Source organism: Ornithorhynchus anatinus, chromosome 5 (assembly GCF_004115215.2).
Source record: "Ornithorhynchus anatinus isolate Pmale09 chromosome 5, mOrnAna1.pri.v4, whole genome shotgun sequence".
Classification (NCBI taxonomy): Eukaryota; Metazoa; Chordata; class Mammalia; order Monotremata; family Ornithorhynchidae; genus Ornithorhynchus; species Ornithorhynchus anatinus.
Genome location: NC_041732.1, coordinates 81,527,116 through 81,538,004, shown reverse-complemented (window position 1 = coordinate 81,538,004; position 10,889 = coordinate 81,527,116). Strand labels below are relative to the sequence as shown.

Genomic DNA, 10,889 nt, shown 5'->3' with positions numbered 1-10,889 from the left:
AAGTTAGGTGACTTGCCCAAAGTCACCCAGCTGGTAAGTGGCGGAGCCGGGATTAGAACACTTGACCTCGGACTCCCAAGCCCCTGCTCTTTCCACTAAACTATGCTTAAGGGCTACAGACCCAAGGGCTACAGGGAAGTGAGAGCTTAGTCATGGAAGACCTCTTGGAGAAGGTAGGTCTTTGCCAGCAAAGTGAAACGGGAAATTTAAACATCTGTCTTATGCTGTCGTCTGCAAGCATTCTGGTAGTGTAGCCATAGAGTTTTCTTAGTAAAAATAAGGAAGTGGTGTACCATTGCCTTCTTCCAAGCAGTAAACTTGAGTCTCTCCCTTCGACTCTCTCCCATGCCGCTGCTGCCCGGCACAGGTGAGTTTTAACATGTAGCAGATTGCCTTCCACTCGCTAGCCACTGCCCAAGCTAGAAATGGAATGGGTAGGCTTCTGCTTGACTCTCCCTCCCATAGTCGAGACTGACAGAGTACTGGAATCTCTCCAGGTGCGATCCTGAGAGGGGGGAATTGAGGTATTAATCAGGACAATTCAGGAAAAAATATCCATTTCAATCTAAATAAATTATTCCAAGTTATTCCAAGAATCCAAGTTATTCTACCCCTAGAGATCCATTTGCCTGAATGACTATGACCCAGGACTGTGCAGGGCCTAGGCAGTTTTGGGAGCCAGTGGCTGCCTCTTCTCACTCTCTTTTTTATGGTATTTGTCCAGCATTGTTCTGAGGTAGATACAGGTTTATCAGGGTGGACATAGTCCCTGCCCGCCATGCGGCTCACAATCTAAATAGGAGGGAGCAGGATTTAATCCCCACTTTACGGTTGAGGAAATTGAGGCATAGGGAAGTGAAATGACTCATCCAAGGTCACACAACAAGCAATTGGCAGAGCCAGGATTAGAACCCAGGTCCTCTGACTCCCAGGCCTGGGCCCTTTCCACTGGGCTATGGGTTCTAATCCCAGCTCTGCCATTTGTCTGCTATATTATATTAGGCAAATCACTTAACTTCTCTGTGCCTCAGTTCCCTCATTTGTAAAATGGGGATTGAGATTGTGAGCCCCATATGGGACAGGGACTGCGTCCAACCTGATTTGTTTGTATTCACCTCAGCTCTCAGTACAGTACCTGGCACATAGTAAGTGCTTACCAGATACCAATATTATTATTATTATTATTATCATTAGGTCATGCTGCTTCCCATGGAAAGGAGCAGGCTAAGCCGGTCAGCTCCTTTAGGAATTCAGCTATCCATGGGAGGGTCTCTGAGTTCCCACTGGCTCCTCCAGAGACTCCCTGACCCTCCGTTTCCCCATCTGGAGTCACCAAGGAGCATCTCCTGCCTCCTGCCCCTGTAATACTGGGAGAATGAAAATCAAACCATCCATGGATTGAGCACCCTTTGAGTATAGAGCTCTGTACTGAGCACTTGGTAAAGTACAACAAAACTACAAGACACATTCTCCTCCCTCAAAGAGCTTCCAATCTAATAGAATCCTAGAACCCAGGAGCTGGCAGAGATCAAGAGGTCATTTACTACAGCCCCCGCCTCCCAAACAGAAATACCTCTCCCAATTAACAGAGGGGGGACTGTCCTGCTTATATTGACATTTGGAGAAGAGTCTAATAATAGTAATAATGATAATTATCATTATTATCATGAGAAGCAGCATGATGTAGTGGATAGAGCATGGGCCTAAAGGTTAGATGGTCATGGGTTCTAATCCCAGCTCTGCCATTTAGCTGCTGTGTTACCTTGGGCAAATCACTTAACTTCTCTGTGCCTCATTTTCTTCATCTGTTGCATGAGGATTGAGATTGTGAGCCCCACATGGGACGGGGACCCGGTCTAACCTGATTTGCTTGTATCCACTCCGGTGCTTAGTACAATGCCTGGTTCATAGGAAGTGCTTAACAAATACCATAATAATGATAATAATAATAATTATTAATTATTACAATGGTGATATGTTAATTGCTTATAATGCACCAAACACTGTGCTAAGTGCTGGATTAGATATAAAATGATCAGGTCCCACATGGGGTTCACAGTCTAAGTAGGAGGGAGGTTAGGTTTTGAAACCCCACTTTCATAGGAGGAAACGGAGGCCCAGAGAGGAAAGAGATTTGCCCAAGAGCACACAGCAGGCAAGTGGCAGAACTGGGATTAAAACCCAGGTCCTCTGACTTAATAATAATGTTGGTATTTGTTAAGCGCTTACTATGTGCCGAGCACTGTTCTAAGCGCTGGGGTAGACATAGGGGAATCAGGTTGTCCCACGTGGGGCTCACAGTCTTAATCCCCATTTTACAGATGAGGGAACTGAGGCACAGAGAAGTTAAGTGACTTGCCCACAGTCACACAGCTGACAAGTGGCAGAGCTGGGATTCGAACTCATGAGTCCTGACTCCAAAGCCCGTGCTCTTTCCACTGAGCCACGCTGCACTATGAGCCTTCTAGCCCATTGCTCTTTCAATTTCTCTTTGACTACCTCTCTGCCCCCTTCCCTGTTAGAGAGCTTTCCCTCTCTCTGATCAATCTCCCTCCTGAAGCACTTCCTCTTCTGACCTCAGTGAGGATGAGAAATGGGGATCACTCTACTCTGGATAACAGCCCTTCAGAGACTGTAAGACTGTTAAATCCCCTCTTCAACAGAATAAATAATCCCCGTGGCCTTAACCTTTCCTCCCAATAGGCCCTGTTCTCCAGCCCTATTAATCATCTGTGCAGCTCTCTTACTCCTTCTCTCCCTCCTCCTTCTTTTCCTCCTCTACTGCTTTCTCTTCCTCCTCCTCATCTTCTTCCTCCTCCTCCCCTTTTTTCCTCCTTCTCTTCTTCCTTCTCTTCCTCCTCCTCTTCCCCTTCTTTCGTTTCATCCTCCTCTTCCTCTCTCTGCTCCCTCTCTTCCTCCTACTCCTCTTCCTTCTTCTCCTCCTCCATCTCCCTCTCCCCCTCATCCTCTTCCCTCACTTCCTTCTCCTCCTCGTCCTCGTCCTCCTCCCCTCTTCCTCTTCCTCTTCGCTTTCCTTCTTTTCATTCTCCGCCTCCTCTACCCCTCCTTTTCTTCCTTCTTCTTCTCCTTCTCCCCCTTCTCCTCTTCCCTCTCTTCCCCTTCTCCTCTTCTCTCCTTCCTCTCCTCCCCCCCTTTCAATGTTTGTGTCTATGGTACACTCAGCAGCTGTTCCTCTCTCCTCGATGACGCCTGACATGCCATTGCTGCTCCTGACGAAGTACAAATCAAGCACTGCCCACCCCCACCCCCCGCCCTCTCTGCCCTCCTGTCCCCCACTCCCTCTGGCCCCTCTCCCTCACCACTCCCTCTGCCCCCCACTTCTCTCACTTCCCCCCACTCACCCACCCCCGCCTCTGCCTCCCCGTTGCCCCAACTCTCTTCCTGAAGACTCCCACTTCCCAGAGGCCAGGAGCTGAGCCGCCTCCTTCCAGCCAAAGCCTTCTTAAGATAGTTAAAGGACAGTTGGAAAGAAAAAGAAAATTCTACTTTTAAGGACCAAGGCACATTCTTTCTGGGTCTCTCACTCTATGCCTCCCTCTCTCTCTCTATATATATATCACCTCCCTCCTTCCATCCTCTCTCTTCCCCCATGTCTCTTCTCTCCATTTCTCTTCCACTTTGTGTCTCTCTCCTTACATCTCTCTTCCCTTCTGAGTCTCTCTCCTCATCTCTTTTCCCTCTGTTTCTCTCATCATCCCTCTTCACCTCTGTCTCTCTTTCCCCCCTCTTACCTGTGCCTCCGTGCCTCCTGACTCTTCGCTCTCTCCCTAGCTCTTGCTTTTTCTCCACTTATCATTTAATCTCTGTCATTCTCTTTGCCTTTCTTGGTTTCTTCTCTCATTCTTTCTGCCTTACCACTTCCTCTTCTATCCCCATTCTTGCTGCGTATCTCACTTTCTCTCACTCTATGTTTCTCTCTTCCCACCCTTCACCAAACAAAGAAAACAACCAAGAAATTACCCCACTGTTTTTCTCCACATAGACCAACCAACTGCAAGATCCAGGATCCAAAGTGGACTCATGTCCCAGCTTAGCTAAACTTACCCCTAGTTCTCCTATTCCTTTCTTTCTACCTTCCTCATAGTTAAAACTGATTTTTTCCCTTTGCTGCCCTTTCTATTTCTCTGGTCCTTCAGCGAAGCTCACAGATGAGTCCTGTTTCAGGCTGGCACATCTCTCAGGATCCCCCCCACCCCCAACATACGCACATCCCTTACTCCCCTCTTGAGTGCTGGCTCTGGTGCCCTTGCTCTATAGCTGCAATAATTCGTTGGCTTTACTTTACATACATTTAAAATTATATACATGAAGAGATCATGCAAATTCATTTAAATTGGAGCCCAGGTTTATGCAGAATGACTTGCAAATCTGGATCCCGGGGCCTGCTGAAAATATCCATTGGCCTCACCCTGTCACTGTCTTTGATTGGCCCACATTGCCAAAACCACACTGAGGCTGAGGGAACCATCCCGACAAAGCAGGGAAAAGCCATCAGGATCTTTAAACCAGTTGTCTGGATAATTCCCTCAATCTTCCATTTCGTTTGGGAGCTGGAGATCAAATCTCTGGAGGATTAGCACAGGGACCATGGCTAATTCCCACCTGTGTATTCTCTCCTAGAATTTAATACAGAGCTCTGCAGACAGTAAGCACTTAATAAATGCTACTATCACTCCTCCAACTCCTCCTTCTCCTACTACTACTACTGAATCCAAGAGCCCTCTCATCACACTTCAAGCATCTAGACTGTAAGGACTTTATGGCAGGGAACAGGTCTGCTAATTCTGTTGTATTCTACTCTCCCAAACGCTTAGTACAGTGTTCTGTGCATAGTAAACACTCAAAAAATGCCAGTGATTGACTGATTGATTAATCTGGGAGTTTTGAACTTTGGGCTCTAGGCTAGCCCTTCCTGCTTTTTATCCCAGCCTCCCATCCAGGTGCTGCAGGGCTTAATTTGAAATGAAAGAGGTGCCAGAGCTCATCTCGTTGGCAGAACAATGATTTGAAGACAGAACACGGAGCAGCAAGCCCAAAGGTGCCCGGGCTCTGAACTGCCAAGCCCCGAGGGGCTGGGGCTATGAACTATCTAGCCCAGAGGTGCTGGGGCTATGAGAGGAAGCAGCATGGTGAGTGGATGGAGCATGGACCTGGCAATCATAAGGTCATGAGTTCTGTCACTTGTCTCCTCGGTGGCCTTGGGCAAGTCATTTCACTTCTCTGTGCCTCAGTTACATTATGGAGATTAATAATAATAATGATGATGATAATAATAATGGTATTTGTTAAGCGCTTACTACGTGCCAGACACTCTATTAAGTGCTGGGGTGAATACAAGCAAATCGGGTTGGACACAGTCCCTGTCCCAAGTGGAGCTCACAGTCTCAAATCCTCATTTTATGGATTAAGAGTGTGAGCCCCATGTGGGAGAGGGACTGTGTCCAATGCAATTTGCTTGTATCCACCCCAGTGCTTAGTACAGTTCCTGGCACTTAGTAAAGGCTTAACAAATTCCACAAATATCATCATTATTATTATCATTATCTGTTTATTCCAGAGGTGCTGGGGCTATGAAATGTCTGTACCAGAGATGCTGAGACTGAGGCCCAGAAAGCCCCTGAAAATAGAAGGCCTTGGGGGCTTGGACTGGTGTTTCCCTTCCCTCTCAGCATAAGCCGCCGTCATGTCCTATCAGTTTTCAAACCCACAGGGAGGGGACATTGCTACCCGGTTTCCTTCACTCCCTTGATGTCACCCGACTTCAGAGGGTGCTTTCTGGGACCCAGGATTCCAACTCTCCTTCCCCCCCCACCCCCGCTTCATTCCGATGACAGCCTTAACAGGAGTAATAATTAAGCAAAGGAGTTGAGGCTGAAACTCAAAAAGAAAAAAAAAAGAAAAGAGCGGTTAGAAGCAGTTCAGATCCTCGAGGGAGAGAGACCCACAGAGGCAGGAGAAGAGGAAAATTAGTTCTCAGTTCCAAAGCTGGCAAACAGATTAATTAGGAAGATAGAAATCTAGTCGTAGCCCAGCTCTCAGATTCACTGGCCCTTCGGGCCAGATGGCCAGCCTGTGGTCAGTCTGGCCAGGGCAGCTGGCTCAAAGACAAATCTTTCTCATGCAAGAGATCTTGGATTCTGCTTTGGGCATGTTCCTTTATGGACACGGACCTGGATCCCTCCCGGAGTTGGGGAAGGGAGCTGGAGCTTAGGGGGAATGGGGAAGGGTCAGAAAGGCAGCAGGGCTGGAGCCAAGGGGCTCGTTTCTCCAACACTAGAGCAGGGCCAGGGCGTCTGGACAGAAGGCAGGAATCCCGGAACTGCCAGCTGTCACTGCAGCCCTGGATTCCATCCGGAACCTCAGGAAATCCATAACAACTCAGCAATGCCTTTCCGGGATAACCACTGGGAAGGTTATCTGTGGAAAGGCCCAGGGGCTAGGAAGGTGAGGGATGTTCACTTACCAGACTTCACCTGGGGGAGGGGATACAGGAAATATTGCTTGAGCTTTGGACGTAGCGGTACAGCACTTAGAAGCAGCTTGTACTCTGGGAAAGAGTACAGGGTCTGGGACTCAGAGGATCTGGGTTCTAATCACAGCTCTGCCACTTGTCTGCAGTGTGACCTTGGGCAAGTCACTTAACTTTTCTGTGACTGTTACCCCATCTGTAAAATGGGGTTTAAATCCTACTCCCTCTTATTTAGCCTGTGAGCTCCATGTGGGATAGGGTATGCTCCAACCTGATTAAGTTGCATTTACCCAAGTGTTTAGAATAGTGCTTGGCACTTAGAAAGCACTTAAAATTATAATTATTATTATTTTCTGGGCTTCGATTTCCTCAGGGGATTCAGTGCCTGGTCTCTTTTCCCTTTAGACCTGTGGGGAACAGGGACTGTTTCCAACCTGATTGTTTCATACCTACATCAGCACTTAGTTCTTGTCACATAGTAAGCATTTAGTAAATACCACACTTATTATTATAGCTGACTGCCTCTGTGTAGGTGTGGTGTTTTTTGCGTAAATTTCCCCTGCATCCCCTTTTGTCTCCGTGTCTTCACCTGTAATGAAAGGCTCTTTTTCTCTCTGCCCTCAATCTCCCTCTTTGTCTTCTTTCCACTTCTCTTTCCACTTTAATATCTTTTTCTTTTTCTGTCTGACCTCTCTGAATCTCTATGTTTCTGCCTTTTTAACCCCACCCCGCTTTGTGTTCCCAGATATTCACCCACCCAGGAACTCCCCTGCCAGAGTCTCCCTCTTCCAGCATCTCCCTCTTCTCGCCTCCGTCTGCTGGTGTTTCCCTCTGCCATTGTCTGTCTCCCTCTGCCACTGTCTCCCTTTTCCAGTGTTTCCCTCTGCTGGTGTCTCCCTCTGCCAGTGTTTCCCTTTGCCAGTGTCCTCTTCTGCCAGTGTTTGTCTCCCTCTGCTAGTGTCTCCCTCTGCTGTGTCTCCCTCACCCAGTGTCTCCATTTGCCAGTGTCTCCCTCTGCTAATGTGTGTCTCCTTCTGTCAATGTCTCCCTCAACTGGAATCTCCTCCTGATGGTGTCTCCCTCTGCCAGGGCAGAATATGATGCAAGAGGAACATTTAATAATAATAGTAATAATTATAATAGTGTTTGTTAATGCTTACTACGTGTCAGACACTGAATTAAGCACTGGAGTGAATACAGGTAAGTCGGGTTGGACCCAGTCCCTGTCCCATGGGGAACTCACAGTCTTAATCCCCATTTTACGGATGAGGTAACTGAGGCACAGAGAAGTCAAGTGACTTTCCCAAGCTCACCCAGCAGACAAGTGGCAGAGCTGAGATTAGAATCCATAACCTTCTGACTCCCAGGCCCGTGCTCTATCCACTGCGCCATGCTGCTTCTCATTAAGGACAGCTGCCCGCAGTGCCGGGCCGGCTATGGGGACAGGGCTTGGTGGGCACCGCTGTCAGGGCCGCCCCCCCAGCTGGCCCATCGAGGGGGCACTGCCACATCTGTCTGCAGCTAGTTTGCAGTTGGACTGTATTGGGGCTGTATCCTAGCAACTGGCCAGCTGTGGACTGCTTTTCCCTTGTCCCTCACTGCAGCATAACCCTCCTACCCTGCAAGGCTGAGGTCAATCAGTGGTATTAACTCAGTGCTTATTCTGGACAGAGCACTGTACTAAGTGCTGGGGGAGAAGTAGACAGGGAAACTAGACATGGTCCCGGTCCCTCAGAAAGAGTACAAGCCCTGGAAGTCAGGAGAGCTGGGTTCTAATACTGGCTCCCCCGCTTGCCTGCCATGTGACCTTGGACAAGTCACTTAACAGTGCTTCAGATTCCTCATCTGTAAAATGGGGATTCAGTACCTTTTCTCCCTCCCTTTAGGCAGGGAGACCGGTGGGGGATAGGGACTGTGTTCAATCGGATTGTATTTTATCCACTCTACGTTTAGCAGAGTGCTCGGCACATAATAAGCACCTAACAAATATAATAAGATACAATAAGAATAACAAATGTAATACAAGGCTGGGTCATAGTGGGTGAGAAACTGGGACAGGTAAAGGGGAGAGAGCTGAGAACTTAAAGCCAATGGAGAGGATCGGGTAGGCTGAAAAATCCAGCCTGAAAGCAGCAGGAGCCACTGAGCCTCTCATGGCAGCAATAATCAGACTCCAGGGTCAGCCTCATAATCGGGATGTGCAACCCAGTGGTACCCAGAGAGAGAATGGAATCTAACAGGAAATTGCCTTTTCCCTGGGTCTAATGAAGGCAGGAGAGCTGATTAACATGTCAAAGGGTACATGGATGGCCCAGGCTCCCCCTGGCTGGTAGAGAGAGCTGCTAATTATCGGAATGATAGCGTTTCAGAAGGCAAGAGAGTCGAGCTCCCCTGGACCAAAAAACCGCCTTCCCAACCCAGCCCCTTAATGGAGGGCAAATCCAAAAACAGCGATTTCTCCCAGTTAGCTCCCCTGCAATCCACAGGGAGGAAAGAAGATCTTAGGGACCAGATGGTAGGGAACCAAGGTGAGAAGGGGCCAGCAGTAAAAAGGCAATGGAGAAAGAAACATGGAGAACCAGAGAAGGCCAGAGACAGAGAGGGGGAGAGAACTGGAGGGAGAAAAAGAGGAAAAGCAGAGGGGGAAAGACAGACACACAGGGAGAGGGTAGAGATAGGGAGAGGAGGGGTGAAGAGAGGGTGAAACGGTGAAGGGAGAGATGGTGAGAAGGAGAGAGAGAGAGAGATGGTGACAGGGAGGGGGAGAGAGGAAGTAGAGGGGGCAGAGAGAAAGAGAGATGGAGAGAGAAAAGGGAGAGAGATGAGAGGGAGAGTGGGAGGAGAAAGAGGGAGGGAGAGAGATGGGAGAGAGGGAGAGAAAGAGGTAGATTGGCAGACAAAAGAGAGGTCAAAGAGGAAATTGGGAGGACAGGGGAGACAGTCACACAGACATATGCACGAATACACATTCAGACACTGTCATATGAACAAGCAGGTATGGACGCACAGACCCACATGGACATAAATAGGCACACAACTACAAAAACAGATATAAATACCCAGATATAAGTTCCCAGATATAATCAACACGTCATATCCAGTCACTCAATATAGCATTTACTGAATGCCTACAGAAATGTACCGAACTTTCGAGTGAGTACAATAGAATTAGTACTTAAAGGAGTTACGGTCTAGGAAAGGAAACAAAACAAATAGCGGGTAGGAGAAAATAATAGGGTTTAGAGATATTCATTCATTCATTCATTCATTCATTTTTATTGAGCATTTACTATGTGCAGAGCACTGTACTAAGTGCTTGGAAAGTACAGTTCAGCAACAGAGATAATCCCTGCTGGACAACAGGCTCACAGTCTAGAAAAGGGAAGACAGACATCAAAACAAGTAACAGGCATCAATAGCATCAATATAACTAAATAGAATTATAGATATATACACATCATTAATTAAATAAATAGAATAATAAATATGTACGTATATACAGAAGTGCTGTGGGGCAGGGAGGGGGACAGAGCAGGGTAGAGCAGAGGGAGCGAATCAGAGTGATGGAGAAGGGAGGAGGAGCAGAGGAAAAGGGGGGCTTAGTCTGGGAAGGCCTCCTGGAAGAGGTGAGCTTTCAATAAGCCTTTGATGGGGGGAAGTGTGCTAGTTTGGCGGATTTGAGGAGGGAGGGCATTCCAGGCCAGATGTAGGATGTGGGCCAGGGGTCGATGGCGGGACGGGTGAGAACGAGGCACAGTGAGGAGGTTAATTTCAGAGGAGCGGAGTATGCAGGCTGGGCTGTAGAAGGAGGGAAGAGAGGTGAGGTAGGAGGTGGCAAGGTGATGGAGAGCTTTGAAGCCAATAGTGAGGAGTTTTTGCTTGATATAGAGGTTGATAGGCAACCATTGGAGATTTTTGAGGAGGGGGGGACATGCCCAGAGCGTTTCTGTAGAAAGATAATCTGAGCAGCGGAGTGAAGTATCAATTCAGAGTGAAGATACCAATTAGTGGTATTTATTAAGCACTCTGATAAGCTTTGATGTGTTCTGATGGGCTCTGGCAGGCTCATTGGCCACTGAAGAACTCTGATGGGCTCTGACGGGCTTTGACGGTCTCTGACAGGCTCTGATGAGCTCTGACAGGCTCTGACAGCTCTGACAGGCTCTCTTGGCCTCTGATGAACTTCGATGGGCTCTGATGGGCTCTGATGGGCTCTGATGACTCTGACAGACTCTGACAGGCTCCGCTGGACTCTGACAAACTTTGTTGGGCTTTGACGGGCTTTGAAGGGGTCTCATGGGCTATGGCAGGCTTTGACAGGATCTGTTGGCTTCTGACAAACTTTGATGGGCTTTGATGGGCTCTGACGGGCTTTGACAGACTCTGATGGTCCTGACAG

General features: G+C 48.2%; 1 non-coding gene across 1 annotated transcript; it reads right to left on the bottom strand.

Annotated features, from left to right (window-relative positions):
* Nucleotides 1-377: 377 nt before the first annotated feature.
* Nucleotides 378-515, bottom strand: LOC114812322. Its single transcript, XR_003759978.1, has one exon. It is a non-coding gene; the product is annotated as a small nucleolar RNA SNORA7 (small nucleolar RNA).
* Between the last annotated feature and the right edge of the window lie 10,374 nt (nt 516-10,889).